Raw genomic sequence first — 15832 nt, 5'->3', positions numbered from 1 at the left:
TTCCTGGTCGGGGAGAAAGGGACATGTAGACGGGCCCCCTATGTAGATACGGAGTAGGAGTGCTCACCGGCTCAGGCGCGCCGGCCTATGCTATGTGAAAACGTGTGATCAATGGGTGGTAGCTGATGATGGGAGCAACGCCGATACGCTGAGGAGGGATGGTCCATCGCCGTCCATCACTCCAGCTGAACCCATGTCGTCACGATGAGAGTACCATGTGATGCGTACCAAGAGATGCTTAATTATGGTCTCATAAATTATTTAACTGCTAAGCGATAGGGTTTCATCATCCTTCGTCCGTGTCACCGCTGGTCCGCCTTGTTTTTGATGGCCTTTGGCTGTGGAGGCGCAGAAGACCTCGCCCCCCACCGATGGAAAGGAACCCATTCTTGTTTTTGTTAAGTTCAATACCTTTGTTGGGGTGGTGTGACGACAATAATACTCTTTAGTAGGAATAATGTTCTTCACGTTTGATCTCCGTTCTGATGGTGTGTCTAACATCATCGGGGGCGTGCGGATTTGTGTGTTCGTCGGATCTCGAAAGATTCAGTTGGTGCTTGTGTTTGATGGGTCTGCTTAGATCAAGTCTTCATTTGTCTTCGTTTAGGTGTTTACATGTTTGATTCTGATCTATGACTCTCTTCGCCAGTGATGGTTGCTGTTCTGGTGTGTTGATCCTATGGGCCTTGGCACGACAACTTATCGACTGTATAATACAACCGGGTTTGTTTGTCTTCAGTGAGGGAGGGGCGATGACGTCGGCGCGCCGTTAGGTTGCACCAATGCTTGTAGACATCACTATATGGTGCATAGACCTGATTGTAATTTATATTAACTCCGGTATTCTCTATACTACCATGATTGAATATAAATATATCAATAGATTCTTTCACAAAAATAATGATTTAACTGCTATATAAGTACGATACAAATTATCTGGTGTATAGTTACTACATAATGGCCCATTATTGGCATATTGTTTATAGCAGTCCTCATGACAGCATTAGAGCATCTCTGGCCCTTCTTTTACCCCTAAATTACCTCTTATTCTTTAGTTTCATAAATTTTGGGCGATTGTAACTTTGTTTTGCACCTAGTCTTTCCTACAAAACTCAACTCTTCAAATGAGTTAGACCCCACATGAAAGTCTTTCTCCATGGTTTTTCTTCTTCCTTTTTCTTCCTTCCACGTGGCCAACGCCGGGATTTGGTTGGTAGATGAGGCCTAGGAGCTAGTTCGAGCCTAGGATAGACATCTGCACAGTTAATTTGATAGAGGCTCATCGAGTGCATGGAAGGACTCAAGAAAGCAGGTGAATTTCATCCTCCATGTGCCACGGTTTTGGCACTTCTTCCTATGACTGGGTTCTTCTTATCTTCCTCCTCCTAGTGGAACGATGACATAGTCCTAGATGGATCGTTGCAAAAGCCTATGAAGAATGTGCCTAAAAAAGGCAGACTCGTCTCTATCCATGTTTTCTCCGCTCTCACGAGTTCATGTTGCCTTCTTGTGATAATCCATTTATAATAGATTGAGTTAGTCGCCCTATCACTTATTGGATGCATGGCTAATGGGTACAAAAGATACCATTGATGGTTTTCTAACTACCTACCAAAGAAGTTGTGACTCGCTCATTGACTTATGTGCATAGCCAAATTATTTCTTCGTTGGTCGATTTCACTCATATGTTCAAAGCTTTATGTCCTATAACCAGCAACAATGTGCCATTCAAATTTGCCTGGTGGCAGCCAGGATGGGGCTCAGAGGCATATGAGATGGTCTTTTAAAAGAACTCGACCTTCGATGCCCTGCCTCAATGAGCTTGGGAGAGCGAGTCCATGAATGACTTTCTCAACGAATTAGGAGGTGAGCTCTTAAGTGTGTTTCTTACCTTAGATAGCTGGGCTCAGATGGTTATAGCATGGAAGAAAGTGTCGCCCAACATCCGTAAATGATTGGTCGTGATATTACTTTTTCTTTTCTTTTTCCATATGATCCAGAGACGGGTCCGATTCCACTATCATCAGATAACGGAACACAGTTCAAAAAGTGTTCATAGCGCAAACAAAGTTAAAAAACAAGGATAAACCACCAAAAACCACAGTCTCAGGGTCCAAAAGCAATGGCTTAGCCACCGGATGCACCTCTAGTGGGAGAGTGGGATACAAAATACTCTAAACAGCCAAAGACAAGAGTCTAAGAACAACCCCAGCCATCTAAGCCATAAGGGCTCATCACAACGCGCACATCTTCACCAAAAAAGGGAGCAAAACGGAAACACATTATATCCTCTGATCTATGCGACAACTTCTTCATCTTCATTTCCCTTGATCTTAGTAGCCCTTGTCGTTCCCCCAGCTTGTGTCTCCATGTCCGCTCTTAGTAGCAGGGCTTCATCATTCCACGACGCAGGCACATCAACATGCATCTCGAGCGCCACATGCTGCAACAGATCAACTCCTCGTTCCACAATCTTCTTGTCCTTCTTGTTTTGCAACCCCACCCAGTATCATAGTAAACAACAAGCACAACATACAAATTCAGCTGGAGATTTCACAAGTTTGTTACCAAAGGGTGCTTTATTCCTAAGCTTCAAGATAGCCCAACATAGAGCTGCCAACCCCACTATATGAATAATTTTGCTTCATGGAATAAAATGAGAGAACCACCAGAAATATTGTGTAAAACATGTAGGCCTGGATATAGAGCCTAAGCTCTTACATAATACCCCCAAGAAATATTTGGCAGCAGAACACCCTCAAAAGAGGTGTCTGATATCCTCATTCTCATGACATAATTGACACAAAGGGTCACCTGTCCATTTTCCTTTGATCTATTATCTTTTGTTGCTATAACGTTATGCCATATTAGTCACAACCAAATTTTGAACTTCAACGGAATCTTAGCTTTCCGCAGGTGTTTGAATGACCTGTCTAGGTACATGTCAAACAAGTGGTTATAAACTGATTTCACAGTAAACTTTTTCTCATTATTCCAGACTCAAATTGGGGTATCCTCCCCTCATCATTCACTTCCACAGGTAATAGCATCCTTCTCAGCCTTTTTAACTGAATCATCTAGTAGATAGTTAACCATCTTCGAAATAGTTCCCAATTTTTGTCAGCCATTTTTCTAACAGAAATGGTTTGCTCCTGGCAAATCTCATACAAACCAATTTAACCAGATGGTTATGTATCGCCGCCACGAACCACACACCCTATGTACCTACACCGAGTGTTAGTGCATGCCCAAGAGGTGGTGTATGACAGAAAGAAATACTGTCAGATCCCTCGGTAGGGTTCATGATGAGATTGAAAGTACCGGACGGAGTCTGCACACACAATTTACCCAAGTTCGGGCCTCCGAAGAGTAATACCCTACGTCTTCCTTCTTCTTGTTATTCATGGTGAGGAGATACCTCATGTAGATGATTACAATGGTGTAAGAGACTGCTACTGAGAGTTTGGATCTAAGATTGGTTGATCTAATAAGGACCTAGACCTCCCGTCGGGGATATACCGCGCGGTATGACCCGACCGGATGTATGACCCGACCGGACTTGGTGACTCACTGGTGACCCGCCATGACTTGGCAACTCACCAAGTGACCCGCCTGGATCTCTCCACTCACTGATGACCCGACCGAGCCATGTGACTCATTGGTGACCCGGCAGGCGGGTCAGAGGGCGACAAGACCCGGTGGCCCAACAGGCGGTTCATGGAAGGCCGACTCGCATTATGGTGGGCCGGCTTAAGATGAAAGACATAAGGAATATTCTCCCACAAAGGAAGCAAGACTAGGACTCCACTTGTAATCCTAATCCTAATAGGACTAGTCGTGTAAGCCACCCCTTCAACATATATAAGGAGGGGCAGGGCACCCAAGGGGGATAGTTTTTTCACAAGTTTGATAAGTTAGGGTTAGACAAACAAGTCTAGGGCTCTCGAGTTAGAGCACCTGTGTAATTGTGATCATCATCATCATCAATATCAATGAAGCAGGATGTAGGATTTTACCTTCACCGTGAGGGGCCGAACCTGGGTAAAACATCGCGTCTCTCGTCCCGGTCAACCCCTCTCAAGCTACCACATAGATGCGTTGGCCTCGCGACTAAGTCCTGACACTAAGGACATCTGCCGTGACAATTCCACGACAGTTGGCGCCCACCATGGGGCCCGCGCATGATGGTGTTGAGTTCTTGAAGAGATCCCTCGGGATTCGAGAAGCTATGACCCGCCGGATCAACAAGAGCCGGTATGGAAGAATTCACGTCAACTACGAAGTTCAACAGTCAGGATTAAAGAAGTTTCAGCGGCAACGTATAGAAGATTGAGCATGGAAGTTTAGGGTTGCGTCACGCCGCGCCCCCAAGCCACCGAGACAGGCAGAAAATTGGTTTCGCCAGAGATAAACCGCCGCCTCGTGTGAACTGTTAAAACTGGCAGGTTCCGTCGACGGAAATAGGTACATCAAGTCAATTCTCGTCCAAGTCAATCTAAACTTGAGGAATCTGCGAGTCACCATTACTGCTGCACGTACTATCATCCAAATCCAAAGTGATCAGAGACGGCTGACAGGTGTCATGTGCCATCTGCCAGTACAAACGGCGATTAGGACAGGTGCTTGCGGCCGCGTGAGATCGCCAGATCGATCTACATGGATCAAAGTTTCTGATAATCAACCCGAAACCCAAAGCCTGATGGATTCCCCAAGTTATTCCACATGAAGGATCCTTCAACTAGTACTTCCTCCATCACAGTTTAGAAGGCACAATTAAATGTGCGTGTGTTTTCACAATAGACAAAGTTTAGGGCGCATTGCATTTATTTCTATTAGCTAATTAGTACTCCGATATACTATTTCTATATGCATGCATATTGTGAATGCTATTTTTTAACCCATCTCACAACCAATAGATAACCACCTAGATCCCAGAGAATTTTGAAGCACACCTTCTAAATCGTCACGGAGGAAGTACAACCACTACACACGCACGGACTCCAAGGAAGGATTAAAAGGCAACCCCCAACATTGATTTGGATTCAGAGAACTTTCTATGGGGGTCCAAGATTCAGGTTTAAAAGAACAAAGGAAAAGAAGAACTGCTAATGGTGTCAAGGTACTAGTGTTAGAACGGACACAACCGGGGTAGGACGTGGGACATGGACTCGGTTTTCGCCTCGCCGGCTCAACGCATCGTCCCGTCTCTGCCTCGCCGATCTCTGCAGGCTCCGCCCCGAGCCGCCCTCGCTGCACGGCCTCGTCGCCGTAGGGTGCTGCCGCTGCTTGTATCCACTGAGAGCTGGTCACAGCCGTCTTGCTTCAAGCCGCCGCCGTGGTCCCCACTTCGTCGACTCGCCCCAAGCCGACCTGTTCCGAGTCGCTCTGGACTCCGCGGCCTCACTCCGAGCCGCCCTCGATTCCAACCCTTTCATCAGCCGCTGTTGTGCCTCGAACTGCTAAGGCCTCCTTTGGTTTGGAGAAATTTTGTAGGATTTTCATAGGATAGGATTTCTGTAGGAAAAATTCCTTCAGAGCTCTTTGGTTTGTAGGGATGAAATCCTATTCCTATGGAGGAATTCCTCCTATCCTTCACATTTCATAGGAAAATAAACATTAGCCTAGACTCAATGAAAAAAAATCCTATGATGTGAATGAAAGGGCATCTTCTTTTCTATTCCTATGCATAGAATTTGAGATACATGTCATCTCATTTCCTATGACTTTTCTATTTCTATGAGTTTTCAATCCTATGAATCAAAGGAGGCCTTAAGTCATCTGCTGCCGCGTAATTGCAGGAACGGAGGGAGTGGTTGAAAATACTACTGCTGTCACTTGCACAGTTTGAAAAAAAGTTAAGAGAAAGCCGCGACCCGGAAATGGATAGACGTGACTACGGAATTGCTGTCATTGAAACCAAGTACTGATTACTCTTCGTCCCAGATGGAAATCAAAAGAAAGGAAAAAGAAAGTTAAGAGAAGGCTACGTGAGGCAAAGGCCGCATTAGATCAGATAGAGGCTAATCAGTGTCCGCGTACAAATTATCTGTCGTTCATAATCATCAGGATAACCTTTTCTTATACCGCGAATACGGAAGGCAGGCACTAGCATTCGTCCATGCCACGCTGCTCGACAAGCATGCGTGTAAGCCGCCGTTCCCGTGGTCCTGTCTGCATCAACTCGTCAGGACTGCACGAATTGCCCAATAAGCGCGCACAGGCCGCCGCCCCCCGCTGTCCGGTCTACATCCACATACGGACGATTTACCCGCATCCGTGCCGTTTCCAACGTCGCGGCTGATTCTCTCGTCTATACCAGCTTACAACGCCACGAACGACTTGCCCGTCCGCTTTCATGGCCGGTTCATGCGTTCACACTGGCTTACAACGAGGAGGATAACTACTGGCCTGACGTATCATGTGAAATCTATCTATTATATTTTTTATTACTATATATTGCTTTCTTTAAAAAAGAGCAATTAGTTTGGATTGCGATATTTTTTGATGCAGAACAATTGTTCACTGCAAGAGCGATGGTTATGTCATGGACATCATGCACTGGCATCTGACCCGCCATAATGATCAACGAATATCTATGCAAGCCACGGCCTCTGCGCCCAGTCTATATCAACATGACGCGGCTGACTCATCCGTCCGCACCGGCTTACAACACCGTGGCCGACTCATCTGTCCGTGCCACCTCTGATACTACGGCCGTCTTTACCGTTCGTTTCTCGCGGCCTGGTCTACCTCAACACACCAGGCCGCACCTGTCTGCATGAGCTATTTATTGAGTGTGAGTAAGTCACTATTCGGGTAGCCCGGTTTTCTTTCAAAAAATTGGAGGCAAATTATCATATGTTATTAGCCGCCGTCTGTAGTGGATGGCTCAATGGGCAGGCACACAAGTCGCCGCCACTACAGTTTGGTCAACTTCAAACAGCCAGTTGGAAGGAACCATTGGACGAGTTGCTGACATGGCTCATACGGGATCATTTACGACCCGTCTCAGTCACCCCAACCTTCTGTGGATTCACATCGCCCTATCAACACCAGTGATATACACCCTATGCTATGGTCAAATATGGAGAATCTCAAGCCAACTCCTCGAGTAGTCTTCAGACTCAGGGGCTACAATGACATAATTCAACAAATCTTGCCAGATTTAGCAGGCTCAAGAACTTCGGATCATTGGAGGGAAGATAACCCGAACCCGGAGGCTGCTGCCATATTGATGAAAATTTAAAGGCCGTCAGAAAATTTCCGGTTTGAAAAAGTGATTAATAATCATAAAGTTTCGGCTCAATAGAAGAATTCCAGGTTATCAGGAAGGATTCCGGTTTAAACCGGCTCAAGGGAAGGCTGTCTCCCACAAAGCTTTGAAACTCTCAGTATCCGGTTTAAGAATTTCCGGTTCAAAAGAATAATCTCTCGCAAGTTCGAGTTCTCAGGAAAAATTAAAGGGACCAAAGAGAGTCTGTTGCAAAAGCATAGTTCAAACATAGGTACCCCTTGAGCACAGCTCACAAGGTCATTTGGGGGCTTCTTGTTCAAACATAGGTCATATTCGAACCAAAGAGAACATAGTTGTCGGTACCCTCTTGATCGGCGCAATGCCAAACTCACTAGGGGGCTTCTTGATCGTATTCGAATCATAGCTTAACCCCTTTTGAGTACGACTTTCATCGTATTCGAATCAGAGTCGTTAAAAAACTCTCAAGTTCATTTGGGGGCTTCCTGTTCAAACATAGGTCATATTCGAACCAAAGAGAACATAGTAGTCGGTACCCTCTTGATCGGCGCACCGCCAAAGCCACTGAGGGCTATATGATCGTATTTGAATCCTACCTTAACCCCTTTGGTCCGGTTTACTGATCATATTCGAATCATAAGCGTCAAATTTTTCTTTCTATTTTTCTTAAAGTTTTTTTGCAAACAGTCTTTTGTTTTTGTCTTGAAGTTATTGTCCAGATCTAAGTATAAGTGTGGTTTAATTTTAATCCGGCTTGACTTTGGACGATAAGTCACCAGTATATGACAATCATACACATTTGGAAGTTTTGGCTTCTAAGGATTGGGTTATCACCCTTACTGCACAGGTATCATAAGCCGGCAGTACGATTCAATATCACCGATTTTCTCAAAGGCTATAAGCCGCCAGGTTATAAAAATTCTGGCTTACAATGGAGGCGTATTAAATTGCCATCGGTCAAGAGCCACTTGGTATTTAAACTCCGGATTTACTTGTCAACAGATAAGGTATTCAAAGTCACTTTGGCCCAATGGCTATTATTTTATCAATGGATATGGTTTATTCTACAATGGAAGGAATAGTCCCAAGTCGCTGCAGGCTTACGACCCGGCACTTGGGGGCTACATTATTCAAATTGAGATTACATCGAATATGCAAGTCCCATGTCACTGCCAGCATGCACCATGGCACTTGGGAGCTAATGCAAAGTCATTTTTTGCTCAACTTATTGAAGACCCGACTCATCACATTCTAAATGAGCCGACCCTTGGGGGCTATCAATTGCTCCTGTCAAAAATTCAAGGTACACAAGCCTTAATCCATCATATTGAAAGATCCACTGCTCAGTTGGTAGAGTACAAAGCTCTTAACCTTATGGACGTGGGTTCAAGCCCCATGGTGGAGATTACATCATATGATGTTACTATCAATGAATCATATACAAAGTCCCAGCTCAGTAAGTAATATCTTACTAAGCCGGCCCTTGGGGGTTACACATTGCTGCTCAAGTTTACATGATCATATTTACAAAGTCCCTGCTCATTATTGCATAATGACCCGGCACTTGGGGGCTACAGGTGATATGCATATAAGGGAGGAATAACTTCAAATTCTCAGTTTTGAGCAAATCAGATTTACATCTTTAAGCCGTCTGAATGTCGGTTGAATATTTCAAGACCAATATTTTTGTCAAATCAGAGCATTGAAGGCCGACTCAAATGGATTATTTCTTATAATATTTCTTTACAAGAGCCAATGTCAGCAAATTGATTATGAAGCTGGTCTATTGACCCGGTCTTTCCAGAAGGAGGAGATAACAAGGACTTAAGGGTGATCAAGTACCGGTTTACAAGAATTTTTAACCCGGAGCACAACCTATCAAATTTATTCTTGTGTTTATTTTGCAGGATTAAGTTTAATATGGATAAATCCAAATTAAACCGGGTGCTAATGTCGGGGATATACCCCGCGGTATGACCCGGCCGGATGTATGACCTGGCCGGACTTGGCGACTCACTGGTGACCCGCCATGACTTTGTGACTCACTAAGTGACCCGCCCGGATCTCTCCACTCACTGATGACCCGCCGAGCCAGGTGACTCATTGGTGACCCGGCAAGCGGGTCAGAGGGCGACAAGACCCGGTGGCCCAACAGGCGGTTCATGGAAGGCCGACTCGTATTATGGTGGGCCGGCTTAAGATGAAAGGCATAAGGAATATTCTCCTACAAAGGAAGCAAGACTAGGACTCCACTTGTAATCCTAATCCTAATAGGACTAGTCATGTAAGCCGCCCCTTCAACATATATAAGTAGGGGCAGGGCACCCCAAGGTGAACAGGTTTTTCACAAGTTTGATAAGTTAGGGTTAGACAAACAAGTCTAGGGCTCTCGAGTTAGAGCATCTGTGTAATTGTGATCATCATCATCAATATCAATGAAGCAGGATGTAGGCTTTTATCTTCACCGTGAGGGGTCGAACCTGGGTAAAACATCACGTCTCTCGTCCCGTTCAACCCCTCTCAAGCTACCACATAGATGCATTGGCCTCGCGACTAAGTCCTGACACTAAGGACATCTGCCGTGACAATTCCACGACACCTCCCTTATATAAACATGTGAATGTCTAGGGTTTACACGAGGAGGTGGGGTAGATGAGATCGGCCATGCCACCGCCCTTATTCTTGGAGAGCACGAAGATCACCTCCTCCTCCTTAGGGCTTTCTCCTAGTCTTGGGCCTAGTGGGCCCTGTGTACCCGGCTAGGTCGGGCTCTGTTATGTTAGGTACCCTGGGTACAGGACCCCGTCAGTAGCCCCCGAGCGCAGCGGAGGTCGCAGGTGTCCGGGCTCCGAGGCCTCCGCCGGGCTCCTTTTCTCACATGTCTGACCTTCCTAGTCTCCAGTAGGTCGAGTTCCCTCCTGTTCCTTATGGTAGCACTATCGTCTTCTTCTTTCCCAAGGAGAGATTGTCCTTCGGTCGTTACAAGCCCAACTTCGCTCGACGGGTGGCCCAAGAATTTGTGGGCCAGCCCACCGCCGATGCTTAGAGCATTGATGTCGTCATGGGTAAGATTCACATGCCTCGTTCGTTAAATACAGAAACAAAGGGCAATGTCGAGGTTGTCGATTCCTCTTCTTCGCCAAGCTTCCACCCACCATTACAAAATTGAAGGTGGTCACTCATTATTAGGGAAAGATGGTCGCTCCCTTCAGCGCCTCTGAGGAGGGCTGTGGTCCAGATAACCCGTCGGATGTGCCACCGCAGCCCTGACCACGTCCCCTTCAGCCGCTTGAGTGGGTTAGTGATTGGAGGCGGTCTTTTGTTTCCCGTTCCTATCTGGAGCAGTTGGTGATGATGGGGCGGCCGCTAGAACTCACTGAGATGCGATGGATGGCCCCGCGTTCAGGAGATGAGGCTCCACAACCACTACGCCGGGAAAAGGTGGTGCATGAAGCATTTATCCATTGTAGGTTGTGGCTTCCTTTGAACTCCTTCACCAGGGACATATTGGCCCTTTATGACCTACAGCTGCACCACCTTACCCTAGGGGCATGCTGCACCTGTCATGCTTTTGTAGCCGTCTCTAAGTGCTTCTTAGGGATCCAACCTCACCTTGGACTCTTCCAGTATTTGTTTGAACCCCTGCCTCAAGGACGACAAGATCCTTTGTAGCGGGGCCAGTGTTCGCCCTCGACAGGGCTCCAACTACTTTTAGATGGCGTTGGGTCCAGAGCCGGAATCGTAGAAATCGGGGTAGTTTTATGCCCCAGACAATTTCCATGATCCTCACAACCTCGGGCTACAAGATTTGTTGATGTGCCATGTTGGCAGAGACCAGAGTGGCGGTCGAAAACTGATCTTGATCCTGGACCGACTATCTCGTGGATGTGGTCGCCCATCTAGAGGGGAAGGGACACTCCGACCTGTAGATCCTGAAGACCTGGGTGTAGAGGAACGTATAGTCTGTGGGGCGCATTGACCCTCCAATGTATGAGTACCGCGGGAGGTGCAATCCCAACCGCTTGCTCCAGCATGAGCTCTCGAGAGCGAGGTTGAAGACTATTTGCATCTACTGACCACCTCCCTTTCGAGGAACCCCGTGTGCAGGTGGTCATGGAACCCTACAACCTAGCCAATCCGTGGGCTTTGGTGAGTGGCCAGGATCCATTATTTTGTTTATATCTTTTGGTCAGGCCTATTGCGTCTTGCTCGAGCTTCCTGGCGTTATCTCGCCTTTTCCACAGTCTTTCAAGCATCTGCAGCGTGATTCCTGTCCTTCGCCCCTCATCAAGGTGCTGCGGCCTCATACTACCTGGGCCTCGGAACCATCACCGAGGGTGATTCAGAATGACTCACGGTGAGGGATGCATCCAAGGTTGGTGGCATTCCCAAAAGATAGGGGTCTTCATCGGAGGATGTACCTCCAGCGAAAGGTGAACGGTTGCAGGTGGAGCCCACCATTAACCCATCACTGCAGGAGGAAACATCATGCAAAGAAGACACGAGACATGAGCCTGCGGGGTCGTCGCCTGGATCACCGGGACCTCGAGAAGGGGGCTCCTGCACCTGATCCGTATCGTCCCAGTGGGTCACCCATGGCCAAGACGTCTGCACCTCTGCTTGCTCTGCCTAAGAGTCCAAAAGTGGCGGCAAAAAGGAAAATGGCCAGTCATCGTCTTCCTTTATCACCTGCGATTTCTCTCCCCATGGGGGATGTCCTTGTGATGATTCGAGGCCCGATGTCTCCGAGCCTCCTATTTGCCCTGAATGTTGGGGAACGTAGCATGCAATTTAAAAAAAAATTCCTACGATCACGCAAGATCTATCTAGGAGATTGATACGTCTCCAACATATCTATAATTTTTGATTGTTCCATGCTATATTATATTTTGTATTGGACATTATTGGCCTTTATTATACACTTTTATCTTATTTTTGGGACTAACCTATTAACCGGAGGCCCAACCCAGAATTGTTGTTTTTTTGCCTATTTCATAGTTTCGTAGAAAAAGAATATCAAACGGAGTCCAAACGGAATGAAACCTTCGGGAACGTGATTTTCGGAACGAACGTGATCCAGAGGACTTGGACCCTACGTCAAGACATCAACCAGGAGGCCACGAGGTAGGGGGCGCACCTACCCCCCTGGGCGCGCCCTCCACCCTTGTGGGCCCCCTGTTGCTCCACCGACGTACTCTTTCCTCCTATATATACCTACGTACCCCCAAACTACCAGATACGGAGCCAAAACCCTAATTCCACCGCAGTAACTTTCTGTATCCACGAGATCCCATCATGGGGCCTTTTTCGGAGCTCCGCCGGAGGGGGCATCGATCACGGAGGGCTTCTACATCAACACCATAGGCCCTCCGATGAAGTGTGAGTAGTTTACCTCAGACCTACGGGTCCATAGTTATTAGGTAGATGGCTTCTTCTTTCTTTTTGGATCTCAATACAAAGTTCTCCCCCTCTCTTGTGGAGATCTATTCGATGTATTATTCTTTTGCGGTGTGTTTGTTGAGACCGATGAATTATGGGTTTATGATCAAGTTTATCTATGAACAATATTTGAATCTTCTCTAAATTCTTTTATGTATGATTGGTTATCTTTGCAAGTCTCTTCGAATTATCAGTTTGGTTTGGCCTACTAGATTGATCTTTCTTGGCTTTGGGTTCAATCTTGGGATGTCCTTTCCCAGTGACAGTAGGGGCAGCAAGGCACGTATTGTATTGTTGCCATCGAGGATAACAAGATGGGGTTTATATCATATTGCATGAGTTTATCCCTCTACATCATGTCATCTTGCTTAAAGCGTTACTCTGTTCTTATGAACTTAATACTCTAAATGCATGCTGGATAGCGGCGATGTGTGGAGTAATAGTAGTAGATGCAGGCAGGAGTCGGTCTACTTGTCTCGGACGTGATGCCTATATACATGATCATACCTAGATATTATCATAACTATGCTCAATTCTGTCAATTGCTCAACAGTAATTTGTTCACCCACCGTAAATACTTATGCTCTCGAGAGAAGCCACTAGTGAAACCTATGGCCCCCGGGTCTATTTTCCATCATATTAATCTTCCAGCACTTAGTTATTTTTATTGCCTTTTATTTTACTTTGCATCTTTATCATAAAAAATACCAAAAATATTATCTTATCATATCTATGAGATCTCACTCTCGTAAGTGATCGTGTAGGGTTTGACAACCCCTTATCGTGTTGGTTGTGAGGATTTATTTGTTTGTGTAGGTGCGAGGGACTCGTGCGTGGCCTCCTAGTGGATTGATACCTTGGTTCTCAAAAACCAAGGGAAATACTTATGCTACTTTGCTGCATCACCCTTTCCTCTTGAAGGGAAAACCAATGCAGTGCTCAAGAGGTAGCAAGAAGGATTTCTGGCGCCATTGCCGGGGAGGTCTACGCAAAAGTCAACACACCAAGTACCCATCACAAACCCTTATCTCCCGCATTACATTATTTGCCATTTGCCTCTCGTTTTCCTCTCCCCCACTTCACCCTTGCCATTTTATTCGCCCTCTCTCTCTCCATCCTCCCTCTCTTTCTCTATTTGCCTCTTTTTGCCCATCTCTTGTTTGCTCGTGTGTTGGATTGCTTGCTTGTCATGATGGCTCAAGATAATACTAAATTGTGTGATTTTACCAATACCAACAACAATGATTTCCTTAGCACTCCGATTGCTCCTCTTACCGATACTGAATCTTGTGAAATCAATGTTGCTTTGTTGAATCTTGTCATGAAATATCAATTCGCCGGCCTTCCTAGTGAAGATGCCGCTACCCATCTAAATAGCTTCGTTGATTTGTGTGATATGCAAAAGAAGAAAATGTGGATAATGATATTGTTAAATTGAAGCTATTTCCTTTTTCGCTTAGAGATCGTGCTAAAGCTTGGTTTTCGTCTTTGCCTAAAAATAGTATTGATTCTTGGAATAAGTGAAAAGATGCTTTTATGTCTAAGTATTTTCCTCCCGCTAAGATTATCTCTCTTAGAAACGATATTATGAATTTTAAGCAACTTGATCATGAACATGTTGCATAAGCTTTGGAGAGGATGAAATTAATGATACGTAATTGCCCTACGCATGGTTTGAATTTGTGGATGATTATACAAAATTTTTATGCTAGATTGAATTTTTCTTCTAGAAATCTTTTAGATTCGGCCGCGGGAGGCACTTTTATGGAAATCACTTTAGGAGAAGCTACTAAACTCCTAGATAATATTATGGTTAATTATTCTCAATGGCACACTGAAAGATCTACTAATAAGAAAGTGCATGCGATAGAAGAAATTAATGTTTTGAGTGGAAAGATGGATGAACTTATGAAATTTTTTGCTAATAAAAGTGTTTCTTCTGATCCTAATGATATGCCTTTGTCTACTTTGATTGAGAATAATAATGAATCTATGGATGTGAATTTTGTTGGTAGGAATAGTTTTGGTAACAACGCGTATAGAGGAAACTTTAATCCTAGGCCGTATTCTAGTAATTCCTCTAATAATTATGGTAATTCCTACAACAATTCTTATGGAAATTTTAATAATATGCCCTCTGATTTTGAATCTAATATTAAAGAATTTATAACTCCGCAAAAGAATTTCAATGCTTTGATTGAAGAAAAATTGCTTAAGATTGATGAGGTGGCTAGGAACATTGATAGAATTTCTCTTGATGTTGATTCTTTAAAACTTAAATCTATTCCAACTAAGCATGATATCAGTGAATCTCTCAAATCCATGAGAATTTCCATTGATGAGTGCAAAGAAAGAACCGCTAGGATGCGTTCTAAGAAAGATGGTGCAATTATTGATATGAAGGAAGGGAATATTAGATTCCTATTTCCATTAAGGATAGGCATGGAACACTTCCCTAGAAAGAAAAATTAATAAATTACCTTATGAATCTATTATGAGAGCCACTTATGGATTGCCTACCAAAGATGGCAATACCTAGATTTATCCTTGCTTTTATGCCTAGCTAGGGGCGTTAAACTATAGAGCTTGTTGGGAGGCAACCCAATTTTATTTTTATTCCTTGCTTTTTGCTCCTGTTTAGTAATAAATAATTTATCTAGCCTCTATTTTGGTTGTGTTTTTTGTGTTTATTTAGTGTTTGTGCCAAGTAGAACCGTTGGGAAGACTTGGGGAAAGTCTTTTTAATCTTGCTGCAGAAAACAGAAACTTTAGCGCTCACGAGAATTGCTGCCATTTTTATTTGGAAAGTGATATTTAGTTAATTATTTTTGCATATGATTAATAGATAAATTCCTCACGTCCATAAATTTATTTTAGAATTTTTGGTGTTCCAGATCTTGCGTGATTTATAGATTACTACAGACTGTTCTGTTTTTGACAGATTCTGTTTTTCGTGTGTTGTTTGCTTATTTTGATGAATCTATGGCTAGTAAAATAGTTTATAAACCATAGAAAAGTTGTAATAAAGTAGGTTTAACACCAATATAAATAAATAATGAGTTAATTACAGTACCTTGAAGTGGTGTTTTGTTTTCTTTCGCTAACGGAGCTCATGAGACTTTCTACTTTAAATTTTGTGTT

Source organism: Triticum dicoccoides, chromosome 1A (genome assembly GCF_002162155.2).
Source record: "Triticum dicoccoides isolate Atlit2015 ecotype Zavitan chromosome 1A, WEW_v2.0, whole genome shotgun sequence".
Classification (NCBI taxonomy): Eukaryota; Viridiplantae; Streptophyta; class Magnoliopsida; order Poales; family Poaceae; genus Triticum; species Triticum dicoccoides.
Note: the sequence above shows the minus strand (reverse complement) of the source record.